The 14,906-nt window shown below is 37.8% G+C and overlaps 1 protein-coding gene across 2 annotated transcripts in view; it reads left to right on the top strand.

Moving 5' to 3' along the window:
* The window catches only part of ZNF883 (zinc finger protein 883), a 56,724-nt gene that overhangs the window by 19,483 nt on the left and 22,335 nt on the right, over positions 1-14,906 (top strand). The window contains exon 3 of one of the 2 annotated variants that reach the window (XM_063696665.1): positions 2,683-2,768. The exons of the other annotated variant lie outside the window; for it this stretch is intronic. The gene's annotated coding sequence lies outside the window, so the exon portion shown is untranslated. The remainder of the gene's footprint in view (positions 1-2,682; positions 2,769-14,906) is intronic. 2 annotated transcript variants of the gene reach the window in all.

Genomic DNA, 14,906 nt, shown 5'->3' with positions numbered 1-14,906 from the left:
GTAAAAATTTTCTCCCATTCTGTAGGTTGCCTGTTCACTCTGATGGTAGTTTCTTTTGCTGTGCAGAAGCTCTTTAGTTTGTAGTTCTCCTTGAAGAGGTCCTTCATATCCCTTGTAAGTTGGATTCCTAGGTATTTTATTCTCTTTGAAGCAATTGTGAATGGGAGTTCACTCATGATTTGGCTGTTTGTCTGTGAAATTTAATGTATTTCTATGTAATCCAAAGTCATTTGTAGGCTTTAAAAGTGTAGTTTTCTATAAAGTGGTAAGAAGGGCACCAGAATAACACAAAAGAGGGCAGCAAAGTGGCAGCTGACAGGCTTGCCATGCTACACACTTGAGTAGTTCTGCACATGGAACTCCTGTTTACACACTTCTGTTAGTTTTAACTCAGTATAGTATTGAGACAAATACTGTTATGCATAGCATAAGTTCTTTGTTTCCTTGTGGTGATCACAGTGAATTTTTTAAAGCTTTTATTGGATGTTTCTGCCACACAGGAATTTTGTTAAGCAATTTAGCATATACTTTTTAAATTTTAAAAACAGGGTCTTGCTCTGCCACCCAGGCTGGAATGTGGTGGCACAATCATAGCTCACTGCTGCCTCAGCCTCCTGGGCTCAAGCCTCAGGTTGTGAAATAGCTGGGGCCACAGGTGTGCATCACTGCACCCAGCTATATATTTTTTTATTTTTTTGTAAAGATGGGGTCGCACATTGGTGCCCAGGCTGATCTCAAACACCTGGGCTCAAGCAGTCCTCCTGCCTCATCCTCCCAAAGTACTGGGATCATAGGTGTGAGCCACTGCATGTGACCTATACTTCTTATTTAATTATTACAAATCTGTGGTCTGTGAGGTACAGCAAATCTGTGAGACTGGCATTTTCTCTATTTTGTAGATGAAGCAAGTAGAGCCCAGGAAGGGTCCCTGCCCCCGCTAAGGACACATGGCTAGTAAGTGTAAGATGGTGCTTCAGACCAAGTTTTTAGCCGCCACACTGTTCTGTTCCACTGGGCACATGGAAGGATAGGTGCCACATCACCTCAACTCCAAACGTTATTGAATTTAATTTGATCAGGCATCATGGCATTTTGTATCCTCTCCCTGCATTTTGTTCAAAAGTTAACAAGAAACATGTATTTTAAAAACATTATTAGATTCGTATTCCTTATATGTAGAAGGTATTGGAAATGTTATATTTTGGGGGTATTGCTTCAGGTATGTCAGTTTTACTGCCCTATAAATTTCCTTTTGACCAGCCTGAACATTGGAAGTTATACCATTATTTTTTAGTTTGAAAAAAAATAATCTTTCCTTCATTGAGCTGTCATTTTATTTTCAGAACTTTTCCTACAAATTCTGTCATTATCTAAGGCATGATTGCCTTTCGAAGCATACCCTAATCTTACATGTTATAAATTTTCATTGTCAAGTAATACGAAAAGGATTGGTATCAAAAAACCTTTTAAGCCTTTTCTTGAGTGAAGATGAAATTGATATACCCTATTGAACTTGAACCCAGTTTTTCTTACATCAAATTTTTCTTTTGTAGGTTTATAAATTTAAAATAGTGTTTTTAAATTGAACATAGTGAATAATAACTATGATTTTTAATTTAAATTAAAAAAATTAAAATTTCAAGTAATGATTTTTAACTAAGTCTGTTGCAGTCATGATCTGAGTAATGGTTGTATTAGTCATTTTTGAAGATGAAATGTTGGGGTGGGACTGTAAATCATGAGACTGGTTTTCTAAACATGTCAAACTGAAATACCTATATCTGTCTTGCTCTTCAACATTGTCATTTTTGGAAAATAAATGATAATGCAGATTATGCAGTGTCACCAATAATTTGTGGAACACCTGTCTTTTAGAATTTCCTGCAGATCCAGTTTACTATTATGTTTCATATGAAACCAAGTAATATTTTCAGAAAGCAATTATTATTAGAATTTATTGTCGGCCGGGCGCGGTGGCTCACGCCTGTAATCCCAGCACTTTGGGAGGCTGAGGCGGGTGGATCACGAGGTCAGGAGATCGAGACCATCTTGGCTAACACGGTGAAACCCCGTCTCTACCAAAAATACAAAAAATTAGCCGGGCGTGGTGGCGGGTGCCTGTAATCCCAGCTACTGGGAGGCTGAGGCAGGAGAATGGCGTGAACCCAGGAGGTGGAGCTTGCAGTGAGCCGAGATCGCGCCACTGCACTCCACCCTGGGCGACAGAGCGAGACTCTGTCTCGAAAAAAAAAAAAAGAAAAAAAGAAAAAAAAAAAAAAAGAATTTATTGTCTTTCTTGTCCTTATCCTGCCCACATAGTCATCACCACCATTTCTATTAATTCTGTGCATGACTTCAGCAAGAAGAAAGCCCATGCCCCTTCTATAGTCATTTCTGGTCTCAGAATATCCAATATCTTTATTTCACCATTTTGTCTTCTACTTCATGGTCTCTTGCTAGTATTGCAATGAACATCAAATAGGTAGGAAATTCTTGTGCTTCTCCTCTTTACTTTTCTCCCAAAATATTTGACATCTAAGCCTTATTTACATTTTTTCTCTTTAAAATACTGCCTCCTTCCTACTTCAGTAATTTTACTATTACTAATTGTCTTAGCCCATTTTCTCTGGTATAACAGAATACCACGGACTGTGTAATTGATAAAGTTTATTTGGCTCACAGTTCTGGAGGCTGGGAAGTCCAAGACTGAGGATCCACATCTGGTGAAGACCTTCTTGCTGCATGCTAACTTGGAAAAGTATCACATGGTGAGAAGGAAGGAGCATGAAAGATAGATGAAAGTGGGGGCAAAATGTATCCTTTTATTGGGAGTTGACTCCTCGTAAACTATCCCACTTCTATAGTAATGGCATCAGTCCGTTCATGAGAGCAGAGCCATTTTGAGCTAATCACCTCTTATACCTTTTCCCATTTGCCCCAAGAATACTCATCAGCAGTGCTTGCAGCTGCAGCATTTACCCCAAGATAACATTGCCATGAAATATCTCACTTTTATTATATTTTCACATTGCCCTCATATATGAACTTTGGAAACAAAAGACATTATTTTATTTATAGCCTTCTGTTTTTAGTAGTGCTATTTCCATTTACAAAATATAGTAATTCTCAATCGCTGGAAAGGTCAAATCCTAGAAAATGTAGCATTCCTATGTGTGATGTTAACATTGCTCTCAAACAGTTGTTAGCTGAAGATATATTTGATGAATCTGATTTTTCCAAAATAGATGATTCTGATGATTCAGAAGATTCTGCTGTTAGTTCTGTTTAGAAGTGACTCCAATAACAGTTTTTTATTTTATTTTCACATTGAAAATCAGTCAGATTTGCTTTAGCTTGAAAGAGTATATTTATGTAAAATTAAGCAAGCACTGGCAGTGAGCTGCACTTTTTTTTTTCCAAATAGGAAAGGAGCTAAAGGCTCTACTTCCCAGTACCATGATACTGGCAATTAAATTTGAACATGAATTTTGTAGAGGTTGTTCAAATTATAGCACTTATGTATATTGGGCTCTGAGTCAGTTACCATTCTCATTTTAAACAACTGAGATTTGAGTTACAAAGAAAATAACTTGTTAAAGTCGCACAAGAAAGCACAGCTCATACCTAGAGACTCTGAAACATTGCACTATACATAAACTCTTACAGATATTTCAAAAATTTCAGGCAGAATTAAAAGTTGTAACAAATGGGACTACCTTAGTGCTAAAAATATGGTAAAAATTGTTTGCAAATAAAAAGACTAAATAGTTAATTATGCCTTCCAATGAGATGCTAATGTTTATTTTAAATGTATGTACTGATGTGTATAGATATGCTGATGCTTAGGTGTTACATTTATTTAAAATTCTAGTTCAAGGTTTTACCATTTTCACAGTTGAATCTACCCTATTTCAGACATTCTTAGGGTATAACAGATTGAAATGGAATTATGCAAGTGTGTGGTGAATGGGATAGGAGGGAGTCACACTGCAGACTATTTTTTTTCTGACTAGGTGCAGAAAATGGAATTTCAAAACCCCTTTGGTAGCTTAGGTAGAGATTAGTCAAGACAGTATGGCTCTTGCAGAATAGCTTCTGAGCTGGACGGAGGAATTACAAACGGCCTATTTCATTTTTAAAGTTCTTACTAACCAAACTGAGTACTCAAATCCTGGAAAGGAACAAAGAAGTGTATTCATTGTCATGAACAGTAAAGTAGAACCAACAATTCCCCTTTGCTTGCATTCTGATTTCAGGGCATATTGTATTACCCAAAGGCAAAAGACGGATAAGCAAGACATCCATGAATATTTTAGGCTTTACCAAGGCTCCTTTTTGGAGGACATTAGATTAGAATTGGGTCTTGGCAGCATCTTAAAAACAAAAAGCATGCCAACCTCATCACCAAGACTCAATCACTTTGTGGTGTTGACACACACACTCTTAATTGCTATCTTCTTTAGCACTAGATATTCAAGTTTGGAGGATTTTCTATGCAGAAGATTCATTTTTGTTGTCTCATGTACCACTAAGACACAGAGGAATAGGTATTTCATCATTACTTGCTTAATTGCTTTATCTTATCTAGTGAAACAAAGTTTAATGAATAAAGAAAATGTCTTGTGGCTACATTGTGCTGTTTAAAACTTTACTAAAAGCAATATTTGCTTAAAACAGCACATTCTAAATAAAAATGTATATGCAAAATGACTTTAATCAATATTTTATCTAGGGTGAAACAGCCAAGCAATAGTTTGTAGAAAATTTTTGTACATTAGCAGAAAGTTGAGGGGAGGGGTGGGTGTCAAACAATAAAGAACTAAAACAATCATGGTTCCTGATTTTGCAGGTTAACTGCAATTGCTTGGGGGAGACGGAGGAAGAAAGATCTGTAGAACCTGGCTGAGACCGTTTCCCTTGTTTAACTAAAAAAAGCAATTGAATTCAAATGTAACTATGCAAGGTGTCTTTTTAATATGGTTATAGTGTTTTAAAAATACTAGTTTGTGATGTAAAGGTAATGAAGATATTTTAAATCACAGAGTAAATTAATACCACGTAATGGGATTGAAGTGGAAAGGGAAATGCCAAGACTGAAATGTTGACCATATAAGAATAGCTTTATTTAAAGATATGTCTTAAATGACATTCTTGCTCTCATAATTCCTATCAGTCATTGTTTCTTCCTCCTTCCCTGAGTTTTCTGTCCTCTCTGGCCTAATATAGCTGCAAGCTGTCAGAGCTGCCCCAAAATGCCTTGAGGAATATTCATAAAGACCATCAGAAGAGATGTGGAATTTTGTCAGTCAGGGCAGAGACCTTAAAAAAAAATAGCCACAAATCCACTTCCAGAATGGTGGTAGGAGGTCTGAGTTCCTTTTTCCCAGTAAAGCAAACATAACTCGTGACATTTGTAATATTATAATTTAAAGACACTCAAAATTGTCCTAAGGGAACACAGCAAAGGAAAAAACATTTATCCAAGAAAATCTAAATCTCATTAACGACAGTGGGAATCTGTAGCATGTGTGCCATGACCCATCTTCTCCCTCCCACTTTCCTACTTCATCTGTCATGGAAGCTCCACTCTAGGAAGTGGCTAAGAAGATAGGGCTCCTCCAGTTTCCAATCAAGTAATAGTACGTCCTCCCCCAACCCATGAGGGGCAGGCCACCAAAATTTCTCATCCCCTCACCACCAGGTCCACACTGTGAAAGCTAAATTTCAGGCAAATACAGCTGAGAGGTCAAGCGCTTCTTTCTTCCACTGACCCCTTTACACAAGCCAGAGGTTTTACCCTATCCATGACAGGTATTGAATACTGGGGCACCAATCACCCTTGCTTCAGCTTACTCATCCAGGAAGTTCCATGGCAGGAGAAGCAAGCTGAGAACAGAAACTACCACACCCATACAGTACCTTCTCACAAAACAGGAGTGTTACTGCAGGAGAAGTGGGCCACTGTCCTCCAACCCTAGCTCTAAAGCAATGACTCAGAGATTCTGTCCAGAGGACAGGAAGACCTAAGAACAGACAGCACTCAAGCTGACCTTTCCCCCACCTCCAAAATTGACTTCATTTAGAACAGAGTGAAGGGAAATTCAAGCCTAAGTGTGCTCTCAAACACAACAGAGATTTTGGCAATAAGTATTTAAGAGGAATCCAGTAGCTCCGTGAAGGCAATAAGCCCAAACTATAACCCATTTAGTTTACCAGACAGAAGGAGGGAAAGAGACACCTAGAAGGGCCCTCCTGGAGTCTGAAAAAAACCTTAAAGATAGGCCTCAAAAGCTACCTCTAAAAAGACTGGAGCAACTTATGCTTCAGGGTATTGCTGAAAACAATAGAACAGCAGCTGGCAACAATAGAACATCCAGCCTAACAGCTGGATGTGATACCAGCTGAGGCAGATGGCTTAACAGAGAGATTTGATTAAGACAGAGACAACTCTGCTAAATCCATTGTCATCCCAGAGTGACTGTACTTATGCCCAAGGCTGAACCCTCTGATAAGTTACATCAGAGACTTCACACTATGGGGGAAATATTTTGACTAAAATTGTCTAGCCAAGTTGTTAAACAAGTAAACAAGCAAACAGCAAATCCTGGGAGGAATCCATATCTAAACTTGCTATGATATATTATCTAAATCATCTACTTTTTGACAAAAATTATGAGACATGAAAATAATCAGAATGATGTAACCCATACACAGGGGAAAAGCAAGCTACAGAAACTGTGAGAAGACACATACGTCAGACAATACACAAAGACTTCAAATCAGCCATTGTAAATGTGCTCAAATAGTTAAAGGAAATTATACCTAAAGAAGTGAAGGATGTTATGACAACCTCATCAAATACAGTATATCAACAGAGACAAAAATGATAAATAAGCAGAATATTTCAGAGTTGAAAAGTATAATTTAAATGAAAAAATCACTTAGTGATTACAGTAGATTTCAACTGGCAGAGGAAAGGATCAGTGAACTTGAAGATAGAGTGACAGAGATTATGAAATTCAGAAAACAGAGGGAAAAAAGAGTGAAGGTAAATGAACACAGCCTCAGAGAAGAGTGGGATATCATTTAGCACATCAACATATATATAATGAAAATTTCAGGACAACAGAAGAGAAAGAAAAATATATGAAAAAAGTGATGGTTGAAAACTCCCCAAATTTGATGAAAAACATTAAAATACATACTAAGAAACTCAATGTCCTCCAAAAGGGATACATGCAAAGAGAACTACACCCATTGATATGGTTTGGCTTGCTCAAATCTCAACTTGAATTGTAATCCCCATGTGTCAAGGGCGGGACCTGGTAGGAGGTGATTGGATCATGGGGGTGGATTTCCCCTATGCTGTTTTCGTGATAGTGAGTTCTCATAAGATCTGATGGTTTAAAAGTGTGGCACTTACTCCCTCACTCTCTCTTTCTCCTGCCACCATGTAAGACATGCCTTGCTTCCCCTTCACTTCTTTTTTTTTTTTTTTTTTTTTTGAGACAGAGTCTTGCTCTGTCACCCAGGCTGGAGTGCAGTGGTGTGATCTCGGCTCACTGCAACCTCTGCCTCCCAGGTTCAAGCAATTCTCCTGCCTCAGCCTCCCGAGTAACTGGGATTACAGGCATCCACCGCTACACCTGGCTAATTTTTGTATTTTTAGTAGAGACAGGGTTTCACCATATTGGCCAGGCTGGTCTTGAACTACTGACCTCATGATCTGCCCACCTCAGCCTCTCAAAGTGCTGGGATTACAGGCATGATCTATCACACCTGACCTACCCTCTACCTTTTTGCCATGATTGTAAGTTTCCTGAGTCTTCCCCAGCTATGCAGAACTGTGAGTCAATCAAATCTCTTCTCTTTATAAATTACCCAGTCTCAGGTAGTTCTTTATAGCAGTGTGAAAATTGACTAATACACCCAGATACATTATATTAAAATGTTGAAATACAGAGAAAATATTGAAAGCAACAAGAGAAAAACAACTTGTCATTAAAAGGGAGCCCTTATAAAATCAAGAGCTGACTCCTCATCAGAAAAAAAAATGGAGGCTACGATGCAGTGGGATGGCACATTTAAAGTCCTAAAAGAATTCTTGGCCAAGAACGGTGGCTCATGCATATAATCCCAACACTTCGGGTGGCTGAGATGGGAGGACTGCTTGAGCCTAGGAGTTTGAGTCCTGGGCAACATAGCGAGATCCTGTTTCTACCCAAATTTTAAAAATTAACCAGATGTGGTGGTGTGCACCTGTAGTCTCAGCTACTTGAGAGGCTGAGGTGAGAGGATTTCTTGAGCCTGGGAAGTTGAGACTGCAGTGAGCCATGAATATGTCACTGCTCTCCAGCCTGGCAACAGAGCAACACCCTGCCTCATAAAGAAAATTGTCAACTAAGAATTTTATATCCAGCAAAACATAAAACATTTATCTTTCAAAAATGAATGCAAGAGATAATTCATTACTAACTGAGCCACCTTACAAGAAATAATAAAGGAAGTCCTTCAGGCTGAAAGCAAGCGACCCAAAATACTAATTTGGGAAAACACTAGTCTCGGATAAAACAGACTTTAAACCAACAAAGATCAAAAGAGGCAAAGAAGGCCATTACATAATGGTAAAGGGATCAATTCAACAAGAAGAGCTAACTATCCTAAATATATATGCACCCAATACAGGAGCACCAAGATTCATAAAGCAAGTCCTGAGTGACCTACAAAGAGACTTAGACTCCCACACATTAATAATGGGAGACGTTAACACCCCACTGTCAACATTAGACAGATCAACGAGACAGAAAGTCAACAAGAATACCCAGGAATTGAACTCAGCTCTGCACCAAGTGGACCTAATAGACATCTACAGAACTCTCCACCCCAAATCAACAGAATACACATTTTTTTCAGCACCACACCACACCTATTCCAAAATTGACCACATACTTGGAAGTAAAGCTCTCCTCAGCAAATGTAAAAGAACAGAAATTATAACAAACTATCTCTCAGACCACAATGCAATCAAACTAGAACTCAGGATTAAGAATCTCACTCAAAACCGCTCAACTACATGGAAACTGAACAACCTGCTCCTGAATGACTACTGGATACATAACGAAATGAAGGCAGAAATAAAGATGTTCTTTGAAACCAACGAGAACAAAGACACAACATACCAGAATCTCTGGGACGCATTCAAAGCAGTGTGTAGAGGGAAATTTATAGCACTAAATGCCCACAAGAGAAAGCAGGAAAGATCCAAAATTGACACCCTAACATCACAATTAAAAGAACTAGAGAAGCAAGAGCAAACACATTCAAAAGCTAGCGGAAGGCAAGAAATAACTAAAATCAGAGCAGAACTGAAGGAAATAGAGACACAAAAAACCCTTCAAAAAATTAATGAATCCAGGAGCTGGTTTTTTGAAAGGATCAACAAAATTGATAGACCGCTAGCAAGACTAATAAAGAAAAAAAGAAGAATCAAATAGACGCAATAAAAAATGATAAAGGGGATATCACCACCAATCCCACAGAAATACAAACTACCATCAGAGAATACTACAAACACCTCTACGCAAATAAACTAGAAAATCTAGAAGAAATGGATAAATTCCTCGACACATACACCCTCCCAAGACTAAACGAGGAGAAAGTTGAATCTCTGAATAGACCAATAACAGGATCTGAAATTGTGGCAATAATCAATAGCTTACCAACCAAAAAGAGTCCAGGACCAGATGGATTCATAGCCGAATTCTACCAGAGGTACAAGGAGGAACTGGTACCATTCCTTCTGAAACTATTCCAATCAACAGAAAAAGAGGGAATCCTCCCTAACTCATTTTATGAGGCCAGCATCATTCTGATACCAAAGCCGGGCAGAGACACAACAAAAAAAGAGAATTTTAGACCAATATCCTTGATGAACATTGATGCAAAAATCCTCAATAAAATACTGGCAAAATGAATCCAGCAGCACATCCAAAAGCTTATCCACCATGATCAAGTGGGCTTCATCCCTGGGATGCAAGGCTGGTTCAATATACGCAAATCAATAAGTGTAATCCAGCATATAAACAGAGCCAAAGACAAAAACCACATGATTATCTCAATAGATGCAGAAAAAGCCTTTGACAAAATTCAACAACCCTTCATGCTAAAAACTCTCAAATTAGGTATTGATGGGACGTATTTCAAAATAATAAGAGCTATCTATGACAAACCCACAGCCAATGTCATACTGAATTGGCAAAAACTGGAAGCATTCCCTTTGAAAACTGGCACAAGACAGGGATGCCCTCTCTCACCACTCCTATTCAACATAGTGTTGGAAGTTCTGGCCAGGGCAATTAGGCAGGAGAAGGAAATAAAGGGTATTCAATTAGGAAAAGAGGAAGTCAAATTGTCCCTGTTTGCAGATGACATGATTGTATATCTAGAAAACCCCATTGTCTCAGCCCAAAATCTCCTTAAGCTGATAAGCAACTTCAGCAAAGTCTCAGGATACAAAAATCAATGTACAAAAATCACAAGCATTCTTATACACCAACAACAGACAAACAGAGAGCCAAATCATGAGTGAACTCCCATTCACAATTGCTTCAAAGAGAATAAAATACCTAGGAATCCAACTTACAAGGGATGTGAAGGACCTCTTCAAAGAGAACTACAAACCACTGCTCAAGGAAATAAAAGAGGATACAAACAAATGGAAGAACATTCCATGCTCATGGGTAGGAAGAATCAACATCATGAAAATGGCCATACTGCCCAAGGTAATTTACAGATTCAATGCCATCCCCATCAAGCTACCAATGCCTTTCTTCCCAGAATTGGAAAAAACAACTTTAAAGTTCATATGGAACCAAAAAGAGCCCACATCACCAAGTCAATCCTAAGCCAAAAGAACAAAGCTGGAGGCATCACACTACCTGACTTCAAACTATACTACAAGGCTACAGTAACCAAAACAGCATGGTACTGGTACCAAAACAGAGATATAGATCAATGGAACAGAACAGAGCCCTCAGAAATAATGCCGCATATCTACAACTATCTGATCTTTGACAAACCTGAGAAAAACAAGCAATGGGGAAAGGATTCCCTATTTAATAAATGGTGCTGGGAAAACTGGCTAGCCATATGTAGAAAGCTGAAACTGGATCCCTTCCTTACACCTTATACAAAAATCAATTCAAGATGGATTAAAGATTTAAACGTTAGACCTAAAACCATAAAAACCCTAGAAGAAAACCTAGGCATTACCATTCAGGACATAGGCATGGGCAAGGACTTCATGACTAAAACACCAAAAGCAATGGCAACAAAAGACAAAATTGACAAATGGGATCTAATTAAACTAAAGAGCTTCTGCACAGCAAAAGAAACTACCATCAGAGTGAACAGGCAACCTACAAAATGGGAGAAAATTTTCACAACCTACTCATCTGACAAAGGGCTAATATCCAGAATTTACAAAGAACTCAAACAAATTTACAAGAAAAAAACAACCCCATCAAAAAGTGGGCAAAGGACATGAACAGACACTTCTCAAAAGAAGACATTTATGCAGCCAAAAGACACATGAAAAAATGCTCATCATCACTGGCCATCAGAGAAATGCAAATCAAAACCACAATGAGATACCATCTCACACCAGTTAGAATGGCAATCATTAAAAAGTCAGGAAACAACAGGTGCTGGAGAGGATGTGGAGAAATAGGAAAGCTTTTACACTGTTGGTGGGACTGTAAACTAGTTAGATCATTGTGGAAGTCAGTGTGGCGATTCCTCAGGGATCTAGAACTAGAAATACCATTTGACCCAGCCATCCCATTACTGGGTATATACCCAAAGGACTATAAATCATGCTGCTATAAAGTCACATGCACACATATGTTTATTGCGGCATTATTCATGATAGCAAAGACTTGGAACCAACCCAAATGTCCATCAATGATAGACTGGATTAAGAAAATGTGGCACATATACACCATGGAATACTATGCAGCCATAAAGAATGATGAGTTCATGTCCTTTGTAGGGACATGGATGAAATTGGAAATCATCATTCTCAGTAAACTATCACAAGAACAAAAAACCAAACACCGCATATTCTCACTCATAGGTGGGAATTGAACAATGAGATCACATGGACACAGGAAGGGGAATATCACACTCTGGGGACTGTTGTGGGGTGGGGGGATGGGGGAGGGATAGCATTGGGAGATATACCTAATGCTAGATGATGAGTTAGTGGGTGCAGCGCACCAGCATGGCACATGTATACATATGTAACTAACCTGCACAATGTGCACATGTACCCTAAAACTTAAAAGTATAATAATAAATAAATAAATAAATAAATAAATAAATAAAATTTGAATCTATATGCATACTTTCGTGCATGTGCACACACACACACACACACACAGAGAGAGAGAGGGAGAGACAGAGAGAGAAAGAATAATAAAGGTAATTTTTTTTTAAAAAACTATATTACCAGGGACAAAAACAGACAATGGTTAATTCATAAAAACATAGCTAGCAGTCCTAATTAAGGGTGACTACACCTAATTAAACAGGTTCAAAATAAAGAGAAAAAATGACAGAATATAAAGTAGAGTCAGACAGACTTACAGTTATAGAGCTCAGCACTTCTTTCCCAATAGTGATAGAACAAGTAGACGAAAAGTCAGCAGGAAGGTGATAGACATGACCAATCCTATCAAATTCACTTAATTGACATTTATAAACATTCCACTTAACATCTGCATACTATATGTTATTTCAAGTGCACATGAGACATTCAACAAGTAAGACCATTTTCTGAGTGACTTTTTAAAAGTCATAATACATTTTAAAATATTGAAAAGATTCAGAATATATTCTGTGAACAAACAGGATTAAGCTGAAAACCAGTAACCCAAAGATAACTGAAGTGCCCTCAAATATGTGGAAATTAAACATCACAATTTTGAATCACTCATGAGTCAAAAGATACAAGACAATCAGAAAATGTTTGGATAATACTGAAATGAAATAAAAAAACAAAAAAAAATTGGGATGCCCTGGTGCACAGCTTAGAAAAACAATTATAGCTTTATATGTTTTGTTAGAAGAGAATAAATGTCTAAAATCAATGATGTAAGCTTCCACCATATGAAGAAAGAAAAATGCAAACAAATTAAACCAAAATTAAGTAGGAGGATATCAGTAATAAATATGAGCACAAATGAGTGAAGTAGAACAGGGGTCAGACAACTGGCCGAATTGGTCCAGTGACCTGTTTTCATAGAGGTCTTAAATTAAGAATCATGTTTGCATTTTTTGAAGGCATGTAAAACACAGCAAACAATATAAACTATGAAATTTGACAGCTTAGATGAAATGGAAGATTTTCTTTAAAAATATTTTACCAAAACAGGATATAGAAGAAATAGAATGCCTAAGTGGCCCAATAACAGTTAAATAAGTTGAAGCAGTAATTTTAAATCTTCCCCAAAAGAAAACTCCAGGTCTAGATGGCTTCACTGGAGTATTCTGTCAAATACTTAAGGAAGAAATAATACCAATCCTATAAAAACTCTTTGAGAAAGTAGAAGAGAATTAAATACTTTTCATCTCATTTTAGTGGATCAGTATTATCCTGAAAGCAACACCAAAGACATCATAAATAGGAAAACCTCCAAATCAATATCCTGGATGACTATAGATTTATAAATTCTCTAGAATTTAGTACATTAATTAGTATATTGAATCCATTAATACATAAAATGTAGAAATTTGTTCTGATTAATTGGAATGGCATTTCGGAAATGCAAGTTTTTAATTTAATTGTGAAAATAATGTAATTTAGCATAATAAAGTAACGCAAAAACTTACACAATTATGTCTATAGAGGCATACAAACATTTTACAAAATTCAACATCTATTCATGATGAAAACTCTGAACAAATGAATGAGAGATTGTAAGTTTTTTTTCTACCCCTATCAGTTTTCTGGTTACTGCTTTGTATGTAAGATCAAAAACAGAAAAAAATTATCTGTTCTCATTTTTATTTAACACTGTAATATAAATCCTGGCCAGTGTAGTAAGAGAAGAAAAATAAATGAAAAGCAGACAAGTTGAGAAGGAAGAAGTAACACTTACTTATTCACATCAATATGATCATAGACATATAAAATCCTAAGGAATCTACAAATATTAACCAAAACTAATAAGTAAATTTATCAAGTTCCCAGGGTAAAAGGCCAATATACAAAAAGCTATTGTAAGCCAGACATGTTGGCTCACACCTGTAATTCCAGCACTTTGGGAGGCTAAGGCAGGCAGATTGCTTTGAGTTCAGGAGTTCTAGACTAGCCTGGGCAACATGGCAAAACCCCATGTCTACAAAAAAATACAAAAATTAGCCAGACATTGGTGGCTTGCACCTGTAGTGGCAGCTACTCAGGGGGATAAGAATGGAGAGTCGCTGGGCACCGTGGCTCACACCTGTAATCCCAGCACTTTGGGAGACCAAGGAGGGTGGATCATGAGGTCAAGAAATTGAGACCATCCTGGCCAACATGTTGAAACCCCATCTCTACTAAAAATACAAAAATTAGCTGGGCTTGGTGGTGCATCCCTGTCGCCTCAGCTACTTGGGAGGCTGAGGCAGGAGAATCACTTGAACCCGGGAGGCAGAGGTTGCAGTGAGCCGAGATCGTGCCACTGCACTTCAGCCTGGTGACAGAGCGAGACTCTGTCTCAAAACAAAAGACTGGAGAGTCACTTGAGCCCAGGAAGGGGAGGTTGCAGTGAGCCAAGATCACACCACTGTACTCCAGGCTGAGCAACAGAGTGAGACTCTGTCTCAAAAAAATAAAAAAGTAATTGTATTCTACATATTAAAAA

The sequence above is a fragment of the Gorilla gorilla genome, chromosome 13 (genome assembly GCF_029281585.2).
Source record: "Gorilla gorilla gorilla isolate KB3781 chromosome 13, NHGRI_mGorGor1-v2.1_pri, whole genome shotgun sequence".
NCBI lineage: Eukaryota > Metazoa > Chordata > Mammalia > Primates > Hominidae > Gorilla > Gorilla gorilla.
Note: the sequence above shows the minus strand (reverse complement) of the source record. Positions and strands in the feature narration are given on the sequence as shown.